Source organism: Nesoenas mayeri (assembly GCF_963082525.1).
Source record: "Nesoenas mayeri genome assembly, chromosome: 4".
Taxonomy (NCBI): Eukaryota; Metazoa; Chordata; class Aves; order Columbiformes; family Columbidae; genus Nesoenas; species Nesoenas mayeri.
Window position 1 is genome coordinate 66,469,126 of NC_137540.1, and position 23,213 is coordinate 66,492,338.

The window sequence follows — 23,213 nt, forward strand, 5'->3', positions numbered from 1 at the left end:
CCTCACCAGCTTTGTCACCATTCTCTGCACTCTCCAGCACTTCAATGTCTTTCTTACGATATGGGGCCCAAAACTGAACACAGGATTCAAGGTGCGGTGTCACCACCATCAAGTGCAGAGGCACAATCACTTCCCTAGTTCTGCTGGCCACACTATTCCTGATACAACCCAGGATTCTGTTGGTGTTTTTGGCCATCTAGGCACACTGCTGGCTCATGTTCAGCTGGCTGTCAATCAACACCCCCAGATCCCTCTCTGTCAGGCACTTCCCAGCCACTCTTCCCTGAGCCTTTAGCACTGCCTGGGGTTGTTGTGACCCAAGTGCAGGACCCGGCACTTGGCCTTGTTTGAACCTCATACGATTGGTCACAGCCCAATGATCCAGCTGGTCCAGCTGGCTCTGTATGGCCATCCAACTCTCCAGCAGATGAACACTCCCACCCAATTTGGTATCATCTGCAAATTTAGGATGCACTCTGTCCCCTTGTCCAGATTGTGGATAAAGATATTAGACAGAACTGGCCCCAATACTGAGCCCTCGGCTCTACTTTATCTAAATAGCTCTACATTATCCAATTTCTGTATGTTGTTGATTTCTCTGTGATACACGGTCTTAATATAGCATTAATACAATATTCAGCTTTCGCAATGGATGAAATACTATACAGAGTAAGAATCAGTTTTGCTCTTGATGGAAAAGCTTTTGCTCCACAGGGGATTCCAGCATAAAGTCTCAGTTGTTCAGGTAACACTGTCATTTTACTCCTTAGTTTATTAACATCACTACCCATTAGTTAATTTGGCTTTATTTGAAGCCAGTTTTATAGAAGGAAAACACTTGTTGTCATAGATACCTTACAAGAGTGAGACTATAAAGAGAAGTTAGATATCAGATTGTGATCAGAAATGCTGACATCTAGAGATTTTGTATTTCCATCTGTAGATGAGCTACTATTTCATTAATTTTATAAAAATATTCTAAATTAAATAAGAAAAGAAAAATCTGTGTTTACATTCTCCCTTATAAACTTCAGTAAAAGACTAAATTTTAGTTTTTCACCAGATCCTTAAAACTGAAAAAAAAATCACAAGACAGTATTTTCACTCATGGAGTATCTATATATAGCTTCACAACAGTCTATTTTCTGCTACATTTCAATCCAGGAAGACTTTCTGTGTACGTATCATTTGAATTGTCTGTTTATAATACTGCTGTTACTATTTTATGCTGTAAATTATTAACTAGATTTAGAGCAATTCCTAGAGGAAGCCTTCCAGCTTGTCTGGCAGCAGATACAGGCCTATAGATTTGCTTATAATAAAATTAAGCAGCTTCTTTGGGGTTTTGGGGCTTGTTTGTCCAGATTAAAAGTTTTAAATGATAATTAACTCGTTATCTGTTGTGATCTTGGCACGTTTTTGTGAGCTAGAATCTGGCTGTAGCTATATAAAGTAGACAAGAGTGAGCAATCAATAGCTTTGCTTAGGGCATCATAATGGCAAATATTTCAGAATCAGCAGAGATGAGAAATAAAATCTGTAACAGTCCTACCAAGTGACAGCTACAACAAATATTGAGACAGGTGTCCAATGAAGTGTCTAAACATTTGGCATCCATGAAACTCAGACATTGTATTTTGTTATTGCTGGTAACTTCTGTTTATGTAATTGAAAGAGTGTTTTCATACAAAAATTGTGATTACTTGGGAGTTCACTCAGAGTGTAATGCTGTCACGTTACCATGAGGAATCCCTTTCACAGGCACCTTTTTCTGCTGTTATATCATGCTGGACCTGTGAGTAGCATCTTGAGATTTTCCTCCGTGCTGTTGGCACATTTCCTCTTGCAGGAGCGGGTTGCTGCAGCATTTTAATGGTTTCATGTCTGGGCTTTGCCTGTTGTGAGTAATTTTTAGTGAACACTGTTATTTGGACCTGCTGTGTTTATGCAGTTCATTTGTGTTATAACTTAATGTTCATATTTATCAGGTAGAAATACGTAAATAATTTAGTGCTCATTTACCATCCTATAAGTGCTGCTTTAAGCTACTTCTAATGGGGTGCTTCTACAATACTGCCAGCTGAAATCAGCTCAGCAATTGCAGCCCAGCTCCTGTCTTCCCTCTACAATTTTATTATTACAGGTTTCAATGGCTCTAACTGGGTGAGTGCAGCTTCACATTCCTTTGTGGCAGAAGCATTATGGCAAATTTTTGTTCAGAGATCAGTGGATCCATCTGCAGTAGCTTCTCGGTGAGACACCTTGAGCTTCACCCAAAGCCATGTGTCCTGCCCTTCTCAGGTACGTGGTGCTCTGCACGTTCCAGGGGCAAGGGGTGGCTGCTAAGGCTGAGAGCACCTGCCATACTGTGAAAACACCCTCGTTCAAGCTGCCAGTCAGTCTTCTTGTCTGACAGCTGCCCAGACACTGTCTACAAAACCAAAACAGTCTTCACCCAGACAGCCTGCCCAGAATTTTGAATACTTTGGTCATTGCTTCGCTATAGTAGCAATAAGGAATCTGTCCTTGCTGCTAGTTGGTATTATGAGTGTGATGTACACAGAGATACAACAGCTGTGAAATTAGTCTTTGCTGTGGATTGTAGGCTTCATGTTAGTAGCTTTTAATGCAGTGAATGAATATGGAACTGAGAAATGAAGGGGAAAACTGTTTGCCCTTTTCTCATGTACAAAATACTGAGAGAGCAGAGAGTTTTCAAGTTGCCTATCTTCTGCCAGTGCATCACGCTTTTTGTTTTCTTTGTATGCGTAGCCTTCCCAGGGGCAATACTTTTACTTTGCAGCATCACGGTGTCTTCACTGGCCTTTGGTGCATCATGAGGAAATCCATCCAGTACAGGCATTGGTATCCTTATTTCTGTTATACTATGGAATAACACAGACATACTAATTTTGGTCTTTTTTTTTAATCTTCTACTTTATTTAATGTTTGTTTTGTCAGATTGTTTTAGGAACTTTAAATCCCATAGTAAACACATCACCTGTTAGTATTGATCTGATAATGCTGTGAACATAAATATTGAACCTTTGCATTGAGTTTAGCCTAGCAGTCATATTCTTTCTTGTATTTGGATCTAAGCAGATATGGAATGCTTTTGAGTGAGAGAAGTCTTCTGTTTCTTGAAAAGCTTTAATTATCAGGTATTTTTGTCCATTCTTTCATGGTTTTGTTGGGATGCCTCATCATAGAGGCTAACAGTAAAAAAATGCAGAAAAAACTGCAGTAATAGCCTGCAGAAGTACCTCAGTGTGAGGGCAGAATCATTTGCGTCTGTTATATTGCAAAATATATGGGTGCTGTGCTGCTTTCCACCGTGGCCAGCAGGTGGGGAAAGTGGAAAAGCTGCAGAGAGAGAATTCCAGCAGCAGCTGCATGTCCTGCATTCTGCAAGTCCTGGGGCTGCTTCACAGAATCGCAGAATGTCAGGGATTGGAAGGGACCTCAAAAGATCATCCAGTTCAATCCCCCTGCTGGAGCAGGAACACCCAGATGAGGTTACACAGGAAGGTGTCCAGGCGGATTTTGAATGTCTCCAGAGTAGGAGACTCCACAACCCACCTGGGCAGCCTGTTCCAGTGTCTGTCACCCTCACTGAGAAGAGGTTTCTTCTCAAGTCTAAGTGGAACCTGTGCTCCAGTTTGTACCCATTACCCCTTGTCCTATCATTGGTTGTCACTGAGAAGAGCCTGGCTCCATCCTCGTGAGACTCACCCTTTATATATTTATAAACATTAATGAGGTCACTCTTCAGTCTCCTCTTCTTCAAGCTAAAGAGCCCCAGCTCCCTCAGCCTTTCCTCATAAGGGAGATGCTCCAATCCATCATCTTTGTTGCCCTGTGCTGGACTCTCCAGTGCTGGGGAAGGTGGGCTGGTGGCTGCATTGCATCTTGTTAGACTTCGTAGGCAATTGGTTGTTGCCTCATTCTTCCAAGGTATTCCTGTATCTTTCCCTTGAAAAGGTAACCTGCTTTTACTTCTCTGCAGGATCTTTCTTCTGTATAAATATAATTGTCTAAGTAAAGTAACTGAAGTATATTACAAGTAAGTGGTATTAAATTAATAATTGCCCTGACTACATGAAAGAGATTAGATTATTTCAAGTCATATATTTGCAATCTGAAATGCAAATTATTATGAAGAATCTGGGTATTTAAGTATTGTTGCACTGGATTTTTTTTTTCCTCTCTTTTTTGCTGTTGTTGTTGTTTATTTTTGTTTGTTCTCTGTATGTGTTGTGTTTATTTTTGTTTTTTCTTCTGAAATGTTGCTTTTTGTTCTAAAAATGCCTGTGGAGTTCTAGGTCTTGCAGTGGATTTTGCCATCTCTTCTGGCAGGTTAGAAGGTCCTGAATTGTCCTGTTACCTCCTGATACATCCTGAGATGTTTCTCCTTTTCAAAGGCTTCTTGGAATCTCTGTCCTGGTAGTGGCCAAAACAACAAACCAGAAAAATGCTGTACAGTGGTACATATTAGTGTTCTCCTAGGAGTCCTTATGTGAAGAAGTGTCTTTATGGTAAAGTGCCTTTTGAATTTTTTGTTTTTTGTTTGTTTTGTTTTTTTTTTTTAAATTGGTCAGTTAACTTCTGAGAGTAAAATAACCACTGCAATAAGAAAAGGTGTTTGAAGGTATTGATGAACTTTGCACCCTCAAAAGACTAGTGTAAAACTAAATGAGTAGCTAACTACTAAATTCCAAGTGTCTCAGAAAAAATAATAGATGAGTTGGTTTGCTTACAGATGTTCAGCAAGCAAGGGTGATCAGCAAGGTGCTGGCTGAGTGCAGACAAAGTTACCTTGTTATTAATAAAATATGTCTCAGACATGTAATTACTAGTAGCTCAACTTACTGCAGAAGAAAGCTTATCATCTTTCTTGCTTTTTGCCACCAGATATTTAACATCTATTTCCATCTGACGTAGAGCTTGCAAAGCTGATTTGCTTGATGTCTCAGTCATTCAAACACTCCCTCCATTTAAACTTTGATGCTTTCCTCAGAAAATATTTATTCTTTGGATTTATTTGGAGTTTCTTCAGTTTGTACTACTGCAGTTTGTTTCTTTGATGATACCGCGCCATGCGGTATTGCTGCTAAGACCTTGGAAAGGGTCATAAAGAGATTTGGAAGCAGTAATGTGATGACAAGAGTGAAAGAAAATGAGTGACTCTGCTGTTGGCTACCATAAGAACAATCAACCAAGTAGTAGCTGTCCCTCTCCTGGACAAATGGAGAAGAGAATTCCATAGACAGCAATTTAGCAAATCCCTAGAGAAAGAGCAACTTCTGGGCAGGGACATTCTAACTTAAATAGTAATCAAAAATTCTTTGAGCCAGTATAAATGACAATTGATGGTCATTAAAGAAAGTTCCAGTGCTGATCTGCCACATAATGGCCAACATACTTCAGTGCATCATGGTTGAAATATTTTCATTGGTCATCGCTTTGACCATGGGGTAGAGGTATCTTCACAGCTGGATGGGAAGCCCCACCACTCCTGTGACTCACTCACTTACAAGCAGTTTCTGGTATTATGGAAAATGTGCAAATTGCCACTTTTCTCCTCTGGGTCCAGAAGAGGACCCTTTATTAAGGCCCTGCAAAGGTAATGAGCTGTTTCCTTTTAATTTCTTTGAGATACAGGATCAAGCTTTGATATGGGTTCATGTTCCTTTGAACACCTTTGTTGCCATTACTCATCTATCACAGCACTCCACCTCTGCAGTTCAGTAGATTATGGGCTTAATTTTGTAAAACCCAGACATGTTTTATAATTTTGTCAATGGGCAATCAGCTTTGGCTGGAAATACTATGCTTAAATCCGTGCATTTAATGGGAAATGGCTTTTTATGTGTGTTTCCTTACAAATGATGATTCTCAATGTTTAATCAGTGATGGAAAAGAACCTGGCAGCTTCACACCATTTTGATGAATAGGGGACTGATGTTTCTGATACAAGAAACAGGTTATGCCCCAGCTAGTTCTTTGAAGTACTTTCCTCTGTGGATCATTGTTAGACCTTCTGTAGGCTCCAGATAAGTTTTCTGCTCTTTGCACAGGAGTTTCTGCCAGGTGTGACGTTTGATTGCAATGTTTGCGTCTGTAGAGACCAAAATGGGGAATCAGCTGTATGTTCTTGGCAGAGAAACCTATAGGTTGAGTTTCCTCCTCCAAGTGGCTGTTGAAGAGAAAGGGAGATAAGACAGATCCCCGTAGGAGAGCACAACCAAAAGATTTGAAAGAGGATGAAAGGCAGGATTGCACTTGTAGTCCTTGGATCTTTCAGAAATAAATAATTACTGCCTACATTGCACAGTGTGTGTCCGCAGGATTAGTTCTGGTTGCTGGCTGGCTCACACTGAAAATTGGTTGCACTTTTTGTTGCTGAATATGCCAACCATTTCATTATATTCCCCCAGCAAGTGGAAGATGTGCAGGCAAAGATAAGATCTGTGTGTGTTCAGTTCTTTTTCAAGACTTTTTTTTAGCATAAGTCAAGCAGCCTTGTACAATTCTCCTTTGACTCATTAACTGTCAAAAGCAAATGTAGATGGGAAGCATAAAACTGTTTCTTTCAGAAAGGACAAGTACAGCTGCAATATAGTCCTCCTCTATGTGGAAGCATCCTTCACATTAATCCAGGCCTATATATAAGCAAGCACTGACACATTACATGACATTACATGGCATATTTATAATAAGACAAGGAAATATGTAAAGACCAATTCAGTTGCCTAAACGTGAAGTGCTGTTTGAGATTCCATTATCCCATCTCATCTCCTGGTATCTCACCAGGTCTCCAGCTGTTGGCCAGGGGGAATATAGGGAATCCATTAGGTCCTTTATCATATCTTGTGTGAATATGTCACCTGTCCTAGAGTATCTCAAATGATACAAGATACTTATGCTCAGGTTAATGAACAAAGACTATGTAGATGAGAATAGTATGAAGTTTGTTCCTAGCTGGTTGAAATACAACTCAAGAGACAGATTAAGCCTGCAGGATGTGTTAAGGGTCCTTATGCACAAGGTGCTTGTTTTAGAATCCTAATCTGTATTTTTTTCTAAAATGTGGATGATGGAATAAAAATTATGCTTATTACGTTTTCAGACAATGCCACATGGAAGATACTACAAGAATTTTGGGGTGGATGTTGGTAAATGGGTGGTTAAAATGGAGAAGGTAGGGGTTTTTAATATTAATTTTGACAACTTTATTAAGAACATGAATGAATAATTAAAGGTAGGGATGAGCAAAAATGGGTGAATAGCTTCAGTTAAATGTGCAGTTTTTCATGAGAGTCACTGTGTGTGTGAATGTCAGAAGCAGGATTAGTACACGTTCAGTACTAAAACATATTATGTAGGTACGTTTTAAATGCACAGTGCAATGATATATGTATCAGGAAAGAGGAAACTAAATCTTAAAACCTTTGATTTTGAGTTTTGGTACAGTGAATCCCAGCGTGGCTGTATAGTGTGCCAGTGTTGTGCTAGGTGTTCCATTCCATGAATGACATTATTCTGATGCAGAGCTGAGTTTGTAACTAGAAAGGACAGTCCCTGGCGGAAAGGAGACAGTTCCTGGAGGAAGAATGAAAGGGTGAGACACAATTATAATTCAAAATTATCTTGATTAAGTGCCTAAGTGATTTGAACTCAGTGAGATGAAATCGAGTAAGTTCAAGTGCTAAACACATAGGAGTGATGTGTGTTCGTAGTCAGAGAGGGAGCATTGTTAATACAACATGGGGAGTTACTGACTGGGTGCTGTTATTCTAATGGATTACAAACTGAATAGGGATCAGTGGTGTTTGCTGCAAAAGGGGGATAAATCTAATTCTGGGATTTGTGAAGAGGAAGATGATGCATAGAAAGCAGGAGGTGAGACCACAGGTGAAGTGGAAGGTCCGGTTCTGAACACCGTGACTTAAGAAAGATGTACATACATTAAAAGAGGAAGAGATCCATAAAAATTATTAGATATTTAAAGATCAAAGGGCATGATCTTCAGGTGATATAAATCACTTCAGTCTCAGTAACTTCCAAAGAACTAAGCTGATTCACACCAGCTGAGGAGCTGATTAAAGGAGCTATTTTTTAAATTTTCTTTCTAATCTAACCTTAACAGCGGCAATTTACATTAACTTCTCAGGGCCATCAAGTTTTCCCCAAGGCTTACAGGAAAGAATTATTTGAGTGTCATAATTTAACTCTCGCTTTTTTTTTACATTTTTATTTTAAACTGAGCTATAGATTTTTTTTTTCAGTTTCTATTTTAGCATTATTTAAAAATGCACACAGCAAAAAAGGGAAAAAGGAAGCACTTTTTAAATACAAGGCATAATTAACCTCTGAACCCTGCCTACTGTCTCTTGATATCATTGCAGCCAGAAGCTTAATAGGATCAAAAAAGGGTAATAGATAATGAGAAAAATCTTCTGACATTTTAGGGGAGATTAAAATAAAAAATACTTTAGGGGACAAAAAGGACATAAAGCTGCATGCTTCAGGACATAAGAGAGTCTTGATATATCTGAATGGAGGAAAATGGTTTCTCAAAGAGCATGTTGTCCTGTAGTTGCCCTTAATGAGCTTGTTTTACTTTGAAACATCTCCTGTTACCCTTGTCAGATGGAGGATGCTGAAGCAGATGGGCACAGGTCTCAATGAATCTGGCAATCATATTTTGTCCTCACTTGAATTCTGTGCGAAGTTCTGTGCTCCTGCAGCTAACTTCTTAGTGATGGCTAAAAGTGACTTGAAAGGGCTATTTAAAAAAACAGCAAAGGCAAGCTTCTTTTTGTCTGTGTATTAATGTCTGTCTGCATATTCGTATTGTATTCATGCTTACGACCACATTGTTTCATCATCCTTTATGTACATATTTAAGTAATGTTTACTCTGATCTTAGGGGAGACTCGATCATTGTGATGAAGAAAGGTTTCTCCAAGGGTTGATCTAGGAAAAAGTGGACAGCAATAAAGAAAAGTAACAAAGGAAGCATGTAAAAGCAATGCTTGGGTACTTAGGGACAAAATTAGAAGTGAGAAAGTTGTCGCAGTTGAGACAGACAAGCGACATGGACCAAATTCTTTCAAGATGAAAGTAATAGATGCCATTTATTGCTACAAGTGCATTTTTATACAATTCTGCCAATTCATGTGTCTTTTCACTATTGGTTACAAGTTACAGCACTAACATCTCATTGGTTAAACTTGCTATCATCCATGTTATTCTTCTATCCCCTTCTCTCTCACGGGTACATCTCTCCTCTCTCACGGGTACAACTCCATATCTCCGGATACTCCTTTACTCCCATCCTTCTCAAGGGTAAATCTTAATATCTTCAAGTCTGATCTCTACCCCCATATTTTCTGACAAGGATTCCACAGACCCGCTGCAGTTTCCCACAGAAAGTGTAGCTGCAGCTAAAACTAGCAGGAAACATTAAAGATGGTAAGAATGGATTCCAAAAATGTGCTGATTACCCAAGAAAGTTTAGGAAAAAGTGCATGTGTTGGTGAGTGAGACCCTAGTGGTAGACAATGGGGAGAAAGCTGAAATTCTCAAGGTCTTTTTTCCTCACTGTTCAGAAGCAAGCTTGCTCCCTGACTTGTGCATGTGCTGCTGAAGTTTGGGAAAGAGATGGCAACCAACAAGGGAGAGCAACAGCTTGCAGGAGTGTCAAGCTAATTTTCACCAGGAGCCACATCAGCCTTGCGGTTGCCTTCAAAGGGCCAAGTGTAATTTTAGGACTATATAAATATAACTGCTCCTGAAAGTGAGTTTGACACCCCCAGCTTAGAGACTACTCAGAAGGGCTGGTTTTCCTAAAATCGGGAGTGGTTGGGATTCACCTGAGGGTGCTGGTGCAGTGACTATGAGGCTGCTGTCTGTCATTTATCAAAACTCATGACAGTCAGGGAAGCAAGATTGGGGACCTCCATCCTGCATTCTGAATGGATGGCTTTCTTGGCAAGGGTTTGCACTAGTCTGCTTGCGTGAATTCTCAGCTGAGCTGCTTTAATACCATGATTAATTTTTCATGGTTCTTTTCTTCCCCCAAGCCTACATATTGCTCTTTGGATTTGTCGGTGACTCATTTCTAATGGTCTAATGCTGTTAGAGCTATATTCTAGTGAAAAGATATGTGAGCTTTGGTTGATTTCTCCTGACATTGGGTAGATGTGGGAAATGTTATCTTTTGAAGGGAGAGACTGGATTTTCACCCCTACTGGCTCCTCATGGTGGTCTTCCTTAGAACTGACAGATTACTGTAATAACTGAGTAGCCCAAACTGGGATGCTGAGAAGAGATTTTACTCCTGCAGTTTTAAGCGTGCATGTTAAACATCAGATGTGGGGTATTTCTTATGTGATGTGATCTGGGCCTTATGGAAGCAGTTATCTGAGTTGAATTATTTAGCTGAACTAATAGATCCTATGCACATTCTAAAACTTTTTTTAGCTTCTTTCACACTTACTTCCCTGGAAAGCCTTTTCCAAGCCACTTGAACAGCATCACAAAATCTTTTTGCAGCATCTTGCAACTGTTTGAGGAATATGTTAATGCTGCTTCTAAGCTGTGTGAAAATCATGTTTGACAAAACCCTGATTTGGGGAATTGCATCCTTTTCTGTGAGACTGAGACAAAACTATGTGCCTACAATGATTTATGTTAATAGAGAATCTGGCCTAATATGTGTATTTCTGGTGTACACAGACTAGAGGCTGTGTATCCTTTATGCTGTGATCTGACTGTCGTCTCTGCTTGACACTTATTGCAAAGAAATGCCCCAAACCAGAGAAGAAGATGGGCTGAGCTGCAGAAAGTGAACCTTCTGTTTCAAGTTCAAGTGTTACTGTAAAAGTTTGAAAATTTCCTAAATGTCACAGTTTTTCTTTTTTTGTGGTCCTTAGCTCAGTGGTAAGTCTTCAGATGGCAGTGAGCTTCAAGCTGGTTCCATATTTGATTGCTTCTTCATTAAGCTGTAATAGACTGATAGAACTAAGGGCTGTAAAAGGCCTGTGACTTCTTTCTAAAGATGCACTCTGTCTTGATTTGAAGGTCTCGGTGCTTAATCACTCCTGTAGTTGAAACTAAGTCTTGTTTCCAATTTGGATTTGTTCGACTTGACCTGTCTGCTACTGCTTCTTGGTTTGCCTCTGCTTGATTACAAATCCTGCTCTGACTCAGCATCCTCATAGGCCTCTTCTTGAGCAGGTAGGCAATATAAGCTTTTAATTCTTTTGTGCTTGTGTCTCTTTGTTGTTGTGCTGTGATTTTCCAAATGTGGACACCAGAACCAGAAGCAGCTTTTTGTTTCTGTGCTATCAATAAACACACTGAAGTCAAATCTTACTCTTCCTAGGTTGATATACTGAAGGACCATACTTGCCTTTCTTGTGCCTTCATATTGCCCAGAGACTAGTGGTAAAGTAATTCTGTTTATCATTTATTTTGCATTTTAACTGTAGATTAATTTTAAGTCACTATTTGCCAATACACCCTCCATTCTATATATACGATTTGCACTTTTTTTCTAGATATATCATGTCAATGTGATTTTATTGAAGTATTTTGTGGGCTTAATTGTTACACCTGTTTTTGTAATCTGTAATTATTTTAAGATTGCATTAACCTTATATCAAAATCATTTTTAAATGTGTTACACATTCTGGAGTCCAGTGCCAACCTTGAGGAGTCATATTAATATTACTTGGGTTCCACAGTGTTTTCCCTTTTGTGACTATTTCTAGAGATCCGTGGGCCATTTGGTAATTCACTTAATGTGTGCTTTATTAATAATGTATATTGTTAATTTTTAGATCAGATTATCATATGCTTATGAATAAGTCAAATGCCTTATAAAAGTCTCCATATATTCTCACAGTTATCTTTTTAAAAATAAAATTGTGAGCTTATCAGATAATTAAATAAGATTTAGTCAATTAGATCTGCTTTCTGTAAGATTATCATTACTGGCTGTAATTATACTCCAGGACTTATTTTTTTTTAATTAATAAACTGTTACAGGATTTAATTGAGAATTTGCCCATGTTAGATTAATTGGCTTGTAGTTATGCTGACTGTCCTACTTGCCTTTCTTGAGGGTATGTTCAAGAATTACCAGTCTACTGAATTTGTTAAAAATATACAGCAGAAGCAGATATTTCCTCAGGTATCTGTAGCATGTCATTGACACATATGAAAAGTTTTGAATGTGTCATCAAAATATTTTATCAGTGAAAAAGGCTAATCTGGAGAAATTATTTTTGTCATATGAGACCCTTTTTATTTTAATAGTCTTTCAGTGGAAGGAAGAAAAAAAATGAACCAAAGTACTTTTAGTTAGTAGGTAATGTTTTGCTTAATACCAGCTTAACCAAATTAAATCCTACGTTTTGTGTAACTAAAGACCATTAAATATAATTTACAACAAACCAGTGATAAAAGCAAGATGACAACACATGGAGCAGGAGAATGATATAATTATTATTTTAGTCCATATTTTCATACTCCTTTGAAATCAAATCAACCTGTGTATAATTCAAATTCAGAGCATGTGTCCTTGATTTGAGAATAGATTGAGCATCTGGTAAGAGCAGCAACCTCAGTCTTTGTATTGACAGAAAATAAAACTGAATTTACTTTAACCAGAAAGGGGCATTGAAAATCAACAGCTTATGACTGAGAAGCAAAGAGACAGCAAGGGGAAATTCAAATCTGAACCCCTATGAGGCATTGTCAGAGGTGGGTGAGAGAACACTTGGAACTGAGGAGGAATGGGCAGCCCCCAGAGACGGCCGGATTCGAGCTGCAGCTGTCACACAGGTGGAATTGTCTAAGCCAAGAGATTCGGTGCCTTATCAAGGGAAAAAGAACACCAAAGGGAAATCCTTAAAATAAACAAAATACTGGAAAAGGCAAAGGAACAGCATTGCAGAAGTGTGTGCTGGCAAGGTGAGCAGGGAGCTCTTGCAGATCTGGGAAGGAAAAATGAAACTATGGACTATAAAACTCCAGGATTAATTTTATTTTAACACAAAATCAGTCTTGATGGAAGCTGGACAGCAGGAAGAGAACCAACCATGAGCAGGTCACCTGTGTCCACCAGAACAAGAAGAAAGCTCTGATGGTGGGGGGCCATGTACTTTGAATACCAGGATACGGACATGTCACACTGGCATCAAGAAATAGTGTTTAAGACAGATGACCCACAGCAGCCCAACCCTAAGAACCCACAGCAGAGAAGAAGGAAAGGTCAAAGTCAGTGCTGTGCAATACTGCTGTATGTTTTACTTTATATTTTGTGTTGCTATATGATCTCCAGAAACCAGCAGACATATTTCTGTACGCCAATAATTATTATGTTTGTTTTCTCATTAGTAATGCAGGACCAAAGTTTTTGAAGCACATTGATACTTAATTCTCTTGTAAATTGAGGGGCTTATGACGGTACTTGACTGTCTAGATACCTTTAAAGTCTGTTCTTTTAGCTAAAATTAATTGAAGTGGACAAGCCTGTTTCTATTTACTTCAATGAACTCTGAAGTGGGACTAAGTTGATCTGCTTGATTATCTGTTTTAGCAAGTCTACCATGCAGGACTTTTTTTTTGAAGTCATATCGCAAAAACATTATTTTATTCAATACTCAAGGTAATTTGATGACAGATAACACCAGTGTTTCAGAACTGACATGTACCTACTCCTACTTCAAAGAGAAGAATCTATGTCAGTTCTGCAAGGTTGCTAGGACAACATGAGGAAACTTATGAATTCTTCTCCTGGAGAAGCAGCACTTTTCTTGCTGCTGCATTAATTAAATTACTCTATATTTATCACAGTTTGGGAGGAAAGTGACAATTAGGTTATGACACTTCTCTGAAGAATTGCCATTTTATTTAGAAACAGCGTGAAGTTGGGGGCACATAATCAAAATGAAATGGAGACCCTCACCACACTGTGCTATCAATTATACTTTAGATAAAGAGATTTTTCCATCAATGCCCAATTTAGGAATTAATGTAGCTTTTATTTTAGAAGTGATAGAAGTTTTGGCAACACAAAGTTTTCAAAAAGAGCACAAGAATCAGAGGAGTTACCTAAATTGTGTGCTTGTGGAGTGAAATATAGGATAAGATCCAACTACCAGGGATACTAGAAAATGTTCTTTGAACTTCTTATTCTCTCATTGTAAAGTGCCAGTTAATTAAATCTGAGGGAAATTCCTCAAAAAAATCCATTTTCCAGCTCGAGAAATACACATACCTTTTCATGATTTATCAAAATATCCTGCTTCATTTGCTTGATTTCTGAAATCAGCTCCTTTATTTTACTTTTTTATTTTTTTTCCCCCCAAAAATTATTCATTTCAACAGGGCATCTTTGTGATTATGTTCTATATGAAATATTCCAAATGTCTCAAAAGAGGTTTCAAGTGATGAGCTGGAGGAAATGCGTAGATTCACAATGTTCTACCTAATGTGTAAAGAAGAAAAAATCCTGAGGTAAATGGGTAAACCCAGTTCTTGGGCAGCTTTGCCACTCTAAGTCTGTAGGTAGTCCAGTCTGAGCTAAGGAATTATACTCTCTGATTGCTGAACATCATCCCTAAGGTGCGCACATGTGGTGCTCTATAATACACTTAATTGAAGGTTATATGTGCACCTGCTTACTCACTTTCTGGAGCAGCATGGCAAGGAAGCAATTTTCAGAACTGTTGTGACAGTAGGGGGGTACCTTAATTTATTGCTGGGCTGGGCTGGCAAATAACTCCTTCTTCCCAGGGAGCAGGTAGAAAGCAGGGAAGCCTGTGCACTTAGATGCTTCTAGAGCTAATCTTCTAAAACTTGAAGCATTAAGGCAATTAAACTCACTTCTGTACTGTTTGATCATAATTGAAATAGCTGTGAAAATAACTTAAAGTAACTTTTTTTTTTTTTTTTAAACCTGAAGCACTGATAATCTGGTACTTAAAAAAGAAAGGGCATCAAGCAGAAGACTTGAGCAGCAGTTTCAGAGTCAGAACAAACTATTTTTTTTCCCAGAATCTTGCTCTATTTTCTCTACACAGCTTGTTACGTAGTGCTGAATATGTTGTAAGGGCTATGGTGGTATCCATATGCACTATTACTTTTTGAATGTTTGATTTAATTGCCATCGCATGGTACTGTATCTAGAAGTGCTTCAGTGCTAATTGTGTAGAGGGAGATGACAGGATGTCACAAATATCTAGAAAGGTCAAATACACCCACGATCCATGAAGATCAGTACAGTTTTGTGAACAGATTCTAGTTTACATTTTTGGACTGTTTCATTGCAAAATGAGCCCATTTACTATATTACATTTACCCATTTGACAACAGGAGAAAACAAATAGCACTGTGCAAATAAACTTCTGCAAATAGGGTAGTCCTGTGGAAAAAGAAGTAAAATAATTTTTGTCTCTTATTTACTTTGAGACAAAATTGGAGACAAAATTGATTTTGTTTCTTTATGTCTTCAACTTGCATATGAATCACAGAATGTCAGGGATTGGAAGGGACTTTGGAAGATCATCCAGTTCAACCCCCCTGCCAGAGCAGGAACACCCAGATGAGGTTACACAGGAAGGTGTCCAGGTGGGTTTTGAATGTCTTCAGAGAGGAGACTCCACAACCTCTCTGGGCATCCTGTTCCAGTGCATGTCACCCTCACTGTGAAGAAGTTTCTTCTCGTACTTAAGTGGAACCTCTTATGTTCCAGTTTGAACCCATTACCCCTTGTCCTATAGTTGGTTGTCATTGAGAAGAGCCTGGCTCACCCTTTATATATATTTATAAACATGAATGAGGTCACCCCTCAGTCTTCCCTTCTCCAAGCTAAAGAGACCCAGCTCCCTCACCCTTTCCTCATAAGGGAGATGCTCCACTCCCTTTATCATCTTTGTGGCTCTGTGCTGGACTCTCTCCAGCAGTTTCCTGTCCTTCTTGAACTGAGGGGCCCAGAAATGTACACAGTATTCCAGATGTGGTCTCACCGGGGCAGAGTAGAGAGGCAGGAGAACCTTTCTTGACCTACTAACCACCCGCCTTCTAATCCACCCCAGGATGCCATTGGCCTTCTTGGCCACAAGGGCACAGTGCTGGCTCGTGGTCATCCTGCTGTCCACCAGGACCCCCAGGTCCCTTTCCCCTACACTGCTCTCCAACAGGTTGTTCCCCAACTTATACTGGAACCTGGGGTTGTTCCTACCCAGATGCAAGACTCTACACTTGCCCTTGTTATATTTCATTAGATTTTTCCCCACTCAACTCTCCAGCCTGTCCAGGTCCCACTGGATGGCAGCACAGCCTTCTGGCATGTCAGCCACTCTTGCCAGCTTGGTTTCATCAGCAAACTTGCTGATAGTACACTCTATTTCCTTGTCCAAATCATTGATGAATATATTGAATAATACTAGCCCCAGTACTGACCCTTGAGGCACTTCACTAGATACAGGCCTCCAACTGGACTCCGCCCCATTGACCATGACTCTCTGGCTTCTTCCCTTCAGCCAGTTCATAGTCCACCTCACTACCCTATCATCCAGACCACACTTCCTCAGTTTAGCTGCGTGCATGCTGTGGAAGACTGTGTCAAATGCTTTACTAAAATCAAGATAGACCACATCCACTGCTGTGCTGTCATCTGTCCACCTTGTTATGTCCTCATAGAAGGCTATGAGGTTGGCTAAACATGACTTCCCCTTGGTGAAGCCATGTTGACTGCCCCTAATTACCCTCTTATCCTTGATATGCCTTGAGATGGCACCAAGGATAAGTCGTTCCATCAGTTTCCCAGGGATGGAGGTGAGGCTGACCGGTCTATAGTTACCCTGGTCCTCCTTCTTGCCCTTTTTGAAGACTGGAGTGACATTTGCTTTCCTCCAGTCCTCAGGCGCCTCTCCTGTTTCCCAAGACTCAGCAAAGATGATGGAGAATGGTCTAGCAATGACCTCAGCCAGCTTCCTCAGCACCTGTGGGTACATCCCATCTGGACCTATGGGTTTATGGATGTCCAGATTGCTTAGTTGCTCCCTAACCCAGTCGTCATCAATCAAGACAAACTCCTCCATTGTCCTGCCTTCCTCTGGGGCCTCAGTAGTATGGGGCTCCTCAGGACAGTCTCTAGCAGTGTAGACAGAGACAAAGAATGCATTCAGTAACTCTGCCTTCTCTACACTTCATGAATCAGAAATCTAAAATAATATTTTGGGGTCATATGTAAAGTTTCATTTTTGAAACCTATTTTGTTTTGTGCTCTTAGTTTTGACACAAGACAGAGGCCTTTCAAGGCCCGCTTCAAAATAAGTATGATTTGCACTACTTAGTTTGGCATCTGAGAATCATACGCTTTGAAGGAAGACCCAGATACAATAAAAGAAACTGGACTCTCTAAGTAAATGTACTTTCAGTATTTATGAACTTTCTGGCCTTAAATTCTTTGAACATATGTGCTGATAAATTTAATGTATTAGTCCTTAGAAGCTCTGGATATTATTATGTCATGAAATCATTTCAACAGATGGTTAATTTATGACCCCAGAATTTCAGTGGATATCAGGGAAGATGTGCTGGATTAGATTTATCCTTGACTTAAGCCCACCAAATCAGATCTTGACGGGTAAGAAATCAGCCTGTGTAATCTACCCGATTGTGGTGTTACTATCAACAAGTCATGTACAGCCAGTATTCCTGTGCAGTACCACAAATAATTATGGTCAGTGATATATTACAAATAGATTCATTTCTTTTTTCACTGACAGGTATTATTTTATGTGTTCCTTTTCAGAGACATGTACTTCTATTCTGCATTTTCTTTACAAATGAAAAGAAAATCTGCCACATTAATGATATTTGTGGATAAAATGAAATTTGAAAGTGTGTTAAACGAGATGGAGAAACAAATCTAACAAGAAAATGAGAGGAATTCAGAATACCTGCAGAAGATAGCCAAGACTTGATTCCACATGGTCAAATGCAAGAGGAAAACTCAATAGTCCAAACAAGGCAAAATTCAGTGTTAAGGAGAAATTTTACACTCAAAACTGAATGGCAGAGTAACAAGTTTAGTTATTGAGTGATAAGGTTTCTGTAATGATTTTCATATGAGTACTTCTGCAACTCCAAAACAGTAGAGAACCTATCCTCATAAGACATTGTGGTACAATACCATGGCACTACTTTATAGATTTTATAGCTGAGAAGCTGGCACCTGTGTAGATGTGTTCTTCAGAGAGCAGAGCATTCTCCAGAGAAGCAATTTTGTGGCTTAAACCAGACAAACTGTTCCAAGAGGCATTCCTCAAGTGAATCCATGTACCTCCTCCAGCCTGAAGGTCCTCTCCAGCACATCGGGAAAAGAAGTTGTGTTACTTTAGTCCTGATATGAATTTTAACCATAAATATGTTCAGGCTTTCTTAAAAAAAAAAAAAAAGGAATGGACAGTGAAGAAAGGAAGAAAGATCTTTTTACTTGTCTCTAGTAGTAAGACATGAGGATATTTAATCTTGGATTTAAAAGATACACCTCCATTTTCTGTGACTTTTTGGGACCAAAATAATTCTTTTTTTTTTTTTCAGTTCTAGAGATCACAGTACCAAAAATAGGAAGAGTATTTTGCTCTTAAAGGGGAAAAATCAGGGATTAGAGGAAGGGATTAAAAATAATTATACTAAGAAGATTTTGTGCTACTTAACACCTAAATAAAAGGTACATTTTTCAAAGTTGTTAAACATCCAAAACCTCCTATTCATAAGGCTAATGTAATAGTGGTTTATATATGTCTATTAACACTATATCATTATTATTTTTCAGTTTCAGTAAAAGGACTGCCACAGACTTCAAGTCAAGATTTCAGCTGCATAGTTAGCAGGCAAGGGCATTTATCCAAGGAAGTGGCACCAGCTTTCTGACTAGAGCACTTCTCAGGTACATGTGTGATCTGACCTGATGTGACCAGTTTGGAACAGAAACTTGAACCAAAATCTGCTTTATTCTGGGAGTGGAATGACTGAGCTACCTTTCTACAGGTATTCTTTCAGTCTGTCTTCTTGGTGTTTTTCCATTTTGTATTAAAAATGCACAGTTACTTTTCAATGTGTTTTACCTCTGAGGAATTAGAAAGGAAATCATCTGCTGTTCTTTTTTTCCCTCACAAAAACTAAATTTGATTTGCTCTATTTTAGACCTAATTGTAAGAAGGCTCACAGAAGAGTGTTTAACACAGAGAGGCACGAAGGTAACTCACTGCGGATTAATTTTCATTCCCACTTTCATCTTCTTTCTGGGACCCTTTTGTCACTGCAGAAGGACAGGATCTACTATAACACTAGACTGTAGACATGCAATGCCCTTCCTTGCTCTCTGCCCTTTCCCTGCAGCGTTTCCATAGAGAGGAACGAGGGCACTGAGCTAAACTTCAGCTGTGGTTTAGGACTAAATTATCAGAAGGAATGCCAATAGTGATACACAGAACAACTTGTGAAACAAGGGCTGTTTTGTGCTCTCAGGCACAGCTCAGGAACAGGAATCGTACTATCCTAGAAAAATCCCAGAGCTGCCCCATAGTTTATCATCTCCCTTTCCCAGCAGCTGGTCCCTCAATGGGGAGAGTCCTGGGCAATGCTCCTGCAGGCACTGCTTGCATTTTGCAAGGAGGGTGATTATTGTCTGTTTGCTTTTTCAGTCAGCATTTCAAAATATTTTGTTGCTTTAAAGAAAGGCAAAGGAACAGGATAAAAATTTTCCCCAGATGGCAACCTCAAGATGAGAAGGTGCTGCCTTTTCTCACTTTGTGATTCGTTGAAAGCTTCTTACTCTTTTGCTGCTTTAATTTAATCTTGTTGGCACATTCCCAGTGAACCTGTTTTCCCCATATGTGAATATTCTTTTTTATGAGCCAAGGTTACACTGTTGTTACCTGGATGTAAAGGGCTTGTTTCTTTTTCTGCTGTGATCAATAATACTTTTATGTGCAGTCCCTCAAAAGGCCAAATAAAAGTATCATGTTATTTGATCGCTTTGTTCTTGCATGTGGTCACTCATCGAGGATCTTTCCTTGCATCTGGGGCAAATGTAGTTCACATCTCTTGTCTTTGTAAGGCTTCAAGATAATGGATGTATTCCTATATTCCTGAGATGAATTTTTCACCTGTTTTTAGGCATCTCTGGGCTATTGCCAGATGATGGGTAGGCATCACAGTGTATGGTCTGGTTATTTATATGAATAAAGGGAACAAGAATTAAAGTTTATCCCTGTGTACATAGAATGAAGACACAGAGAAAGTAAAGACATTCCTTTGTAGGACTGAACTTCTAGATCTCCCTTTACCTAGTAAAGAGAGTCTGGCACAGTGTAAAATACTCAAGGGAAGACAGGCTGGCTATGCTTTTTCTAGTAAACAAGTGTACCACGGCCTGGGTTGTGGCTTTGATGGGAAATGACATGTCACTATTTGTGTCTGGCTTTTTCCCCTTCTCAGAGTGGCCTCATCTGTTTCCCAACCTGGACATTGTCTGAGAGATTAGTAGTTAGCATAAGACAAAGCTGTTCTAGAGAAGCCAACAATTTCACAATATAGGCAATCATGACAACCTTGGTCTGTCTTTAAATTGTTTTATTATTGTATAGGTGTAGCCTCAAAACCAGCTGAATTAACTTAGACCAGATGGAGTGCTGTTTAAAAGCATTTAAGATGTCTGGACAGAAACCAATAGATTAATTCACATTTTAGCTTGGCCAAAGTTCTGCTTAAGTTCTTCTGATTAAGTCTTGGTTTTCCTTCCATAAGGAGAAAAGGAAAGGCCTCTTAGAATAATTATTAACCCTCCACTTGGAGAACTTCCCAGACGTATTGTAAACCTGGGGTCCAGCTTCTTCCTGGACTGACTGATTTGGAAGAAAGATTTGAACCCACATCTGCTTCCACTTTGGAGGAAGGAGATGAAGAGTTCTTTGTCTGAAGGTCATGTTTTGGAGCTATTCTTCTTTGTTGTTAAACAATTATCCACTGAGCCAGAGAAGGTGAGAGAATAAGAGAACAGTCAGATGTGTTCATGTACTCAGAAACAGAACAGTGAGCCTACTTAGTTTTATCTGCAGTTGAGACACGATGACTGATCCTGTGTATGTTTATGGTCACTTGTGATATGTAGCAAAGCAATAATAAAGCAAATTTATGCTCCTCCTTCTGCTGAACTACCTTGCTGAAAGAAGTGAATTTGATAGCTTACAGTTAGGTGATTGTGTAATTGCTTGTCGAGGTGAATATTTGTCTCTTTTTCAATAGAAATGGATGTGAGAAATAGAACTATTACTGAAGCCACATCCTTGTTGATACTGATAAATTGTGATTTGGAGTTTATTTTGCTGGGTCACTGTGCATGTTTGTCTGAATTCTTATCCAAATAAATACATATGTATGTTATTATATAAAAGTAAACAGAATAGATTTTCTGGCTTCACTTCAGGCCCTCTGCACATTAACCAACAATTGTAAGAAGATTCTGTCTTTGATTTCATTTAAACAACTTTTGTAGATGTTTAGCATACAGAAAATAAAGAAGTTGAGAGATGTATTTTCTTTTTCTCTCATAAATTCTGTTAGATACATAAAGACTGTGGAGTAATTAACATATTGATTTAGAGTAAATAAAAATTAACCTCATAATTTCTTAGGGGAAAGCTTGGGGAATAAAAGCTTGTTAATTGTGCTAGAAAAATGTTCTGATTTTCCATGGATATAAATTTTACGGTCAAGGAATGGGAGTAAGAAGGAGGGTTATACATCAAACACTGACATTCTCTTTCATCTAACAGGTTTTGTCTTTCTAGCTTTCAACATCAAGAGCTAAAGACAGACCCTAATGACTGCGATTAAGATATGGCCTCTTACATCAGGGCTGAAAGTTGTGCCTGGTTATTTGAAGAGGAATAATAAAAACTGCATAACTGTATTTTACTTGGCTAGAACTCCCCTTACATTAACCAGCACACTGCAGAAAAATTATGGGGTAATGAAATTTTATATGAGGGCTTTTAAACATAAACCGACTGCATATTACTAAAAATTTATGGTTCATTTATTCAACTACTGTAGTGTTAGTCTGGCCAGATCAAACATTTGGCTAGTAGACTAGGACTTGATTTTTTTTTTTAGAGGACAAAAGTAATCAATAAGAAATAGTGGTGTTCTCAGGGCTGTAGTCAGCATGACCTCTGTCTGTTGTGTATTCTTCTGTTCAGCTATAAAAGATTTATGGGCCTAGATTTTGAGCCCACAGGAAATCTGTTTGCTTCAGTGGAATAAAGAAGGAACAGTAATTATTTTTACCAGTGTATTCAAGCACCTCTCTTTAATCAAAATGCAACTTAAATGGGCCTATACCTGGAAAATTGGACCAAAAGTCTAGTCTCTGAAGTAAATATTTTAAACATTTCACTCACAGCTACAGTTAGGAGGGGATTCACTTGGGAAAAAATATTCAGCTTTGCTCATTGGCCATTTCTAGGATCTAAGTGTGTCTTTCCAAGATGTAAATGTGAGACCATAACAGTGTTAATTAGAGCTTTTGATCAGAATTTAAGAAAGACAAACTGAATATCAGACTAAAGAACTGTCTAGCTCAGACTATAGTCCTAAAGGATGCTTGGGGAAGGAGAGCAATAAACAAGGCAGGTGTGTCCCTGATCTGTCTTGCAGCTTGCATACACCCTCATCTGTCCCAAAGCCATTTCTAACAGTTAGCAGATTTATCCACTAACTATAGTGGATATGGAGCCTATGGAGATTACAGACTCCGTTATATGGATTTAAAGCAAAAAATATCACATTCTTCATTTCCATTTCTCTTCCTTCAAGGAAAGATACTGTATTTTCTTTTCTTGCTTCACTATCTCAGCACCTGCCACCTTCCTCATTAGATATTCAGGTGAACTGATGGGAAGGGTTTTGGCTTCAGTGTTCCTGCTTCCTTCTGCCAGGAAGAAGTTCACTGTTCACTGAATCGCATCCCAGATCAGATTGAATTTGAATATCACTCGTAACAGACAGATGCATAAAGCATTATCACAATATGTACTCCTGCCTGCCGTGGTGATGGGATGGTGAGACTATGACTGTGATTCTTTTGGGACTGCATTATCCAGGTGCAGAGCATCCATATG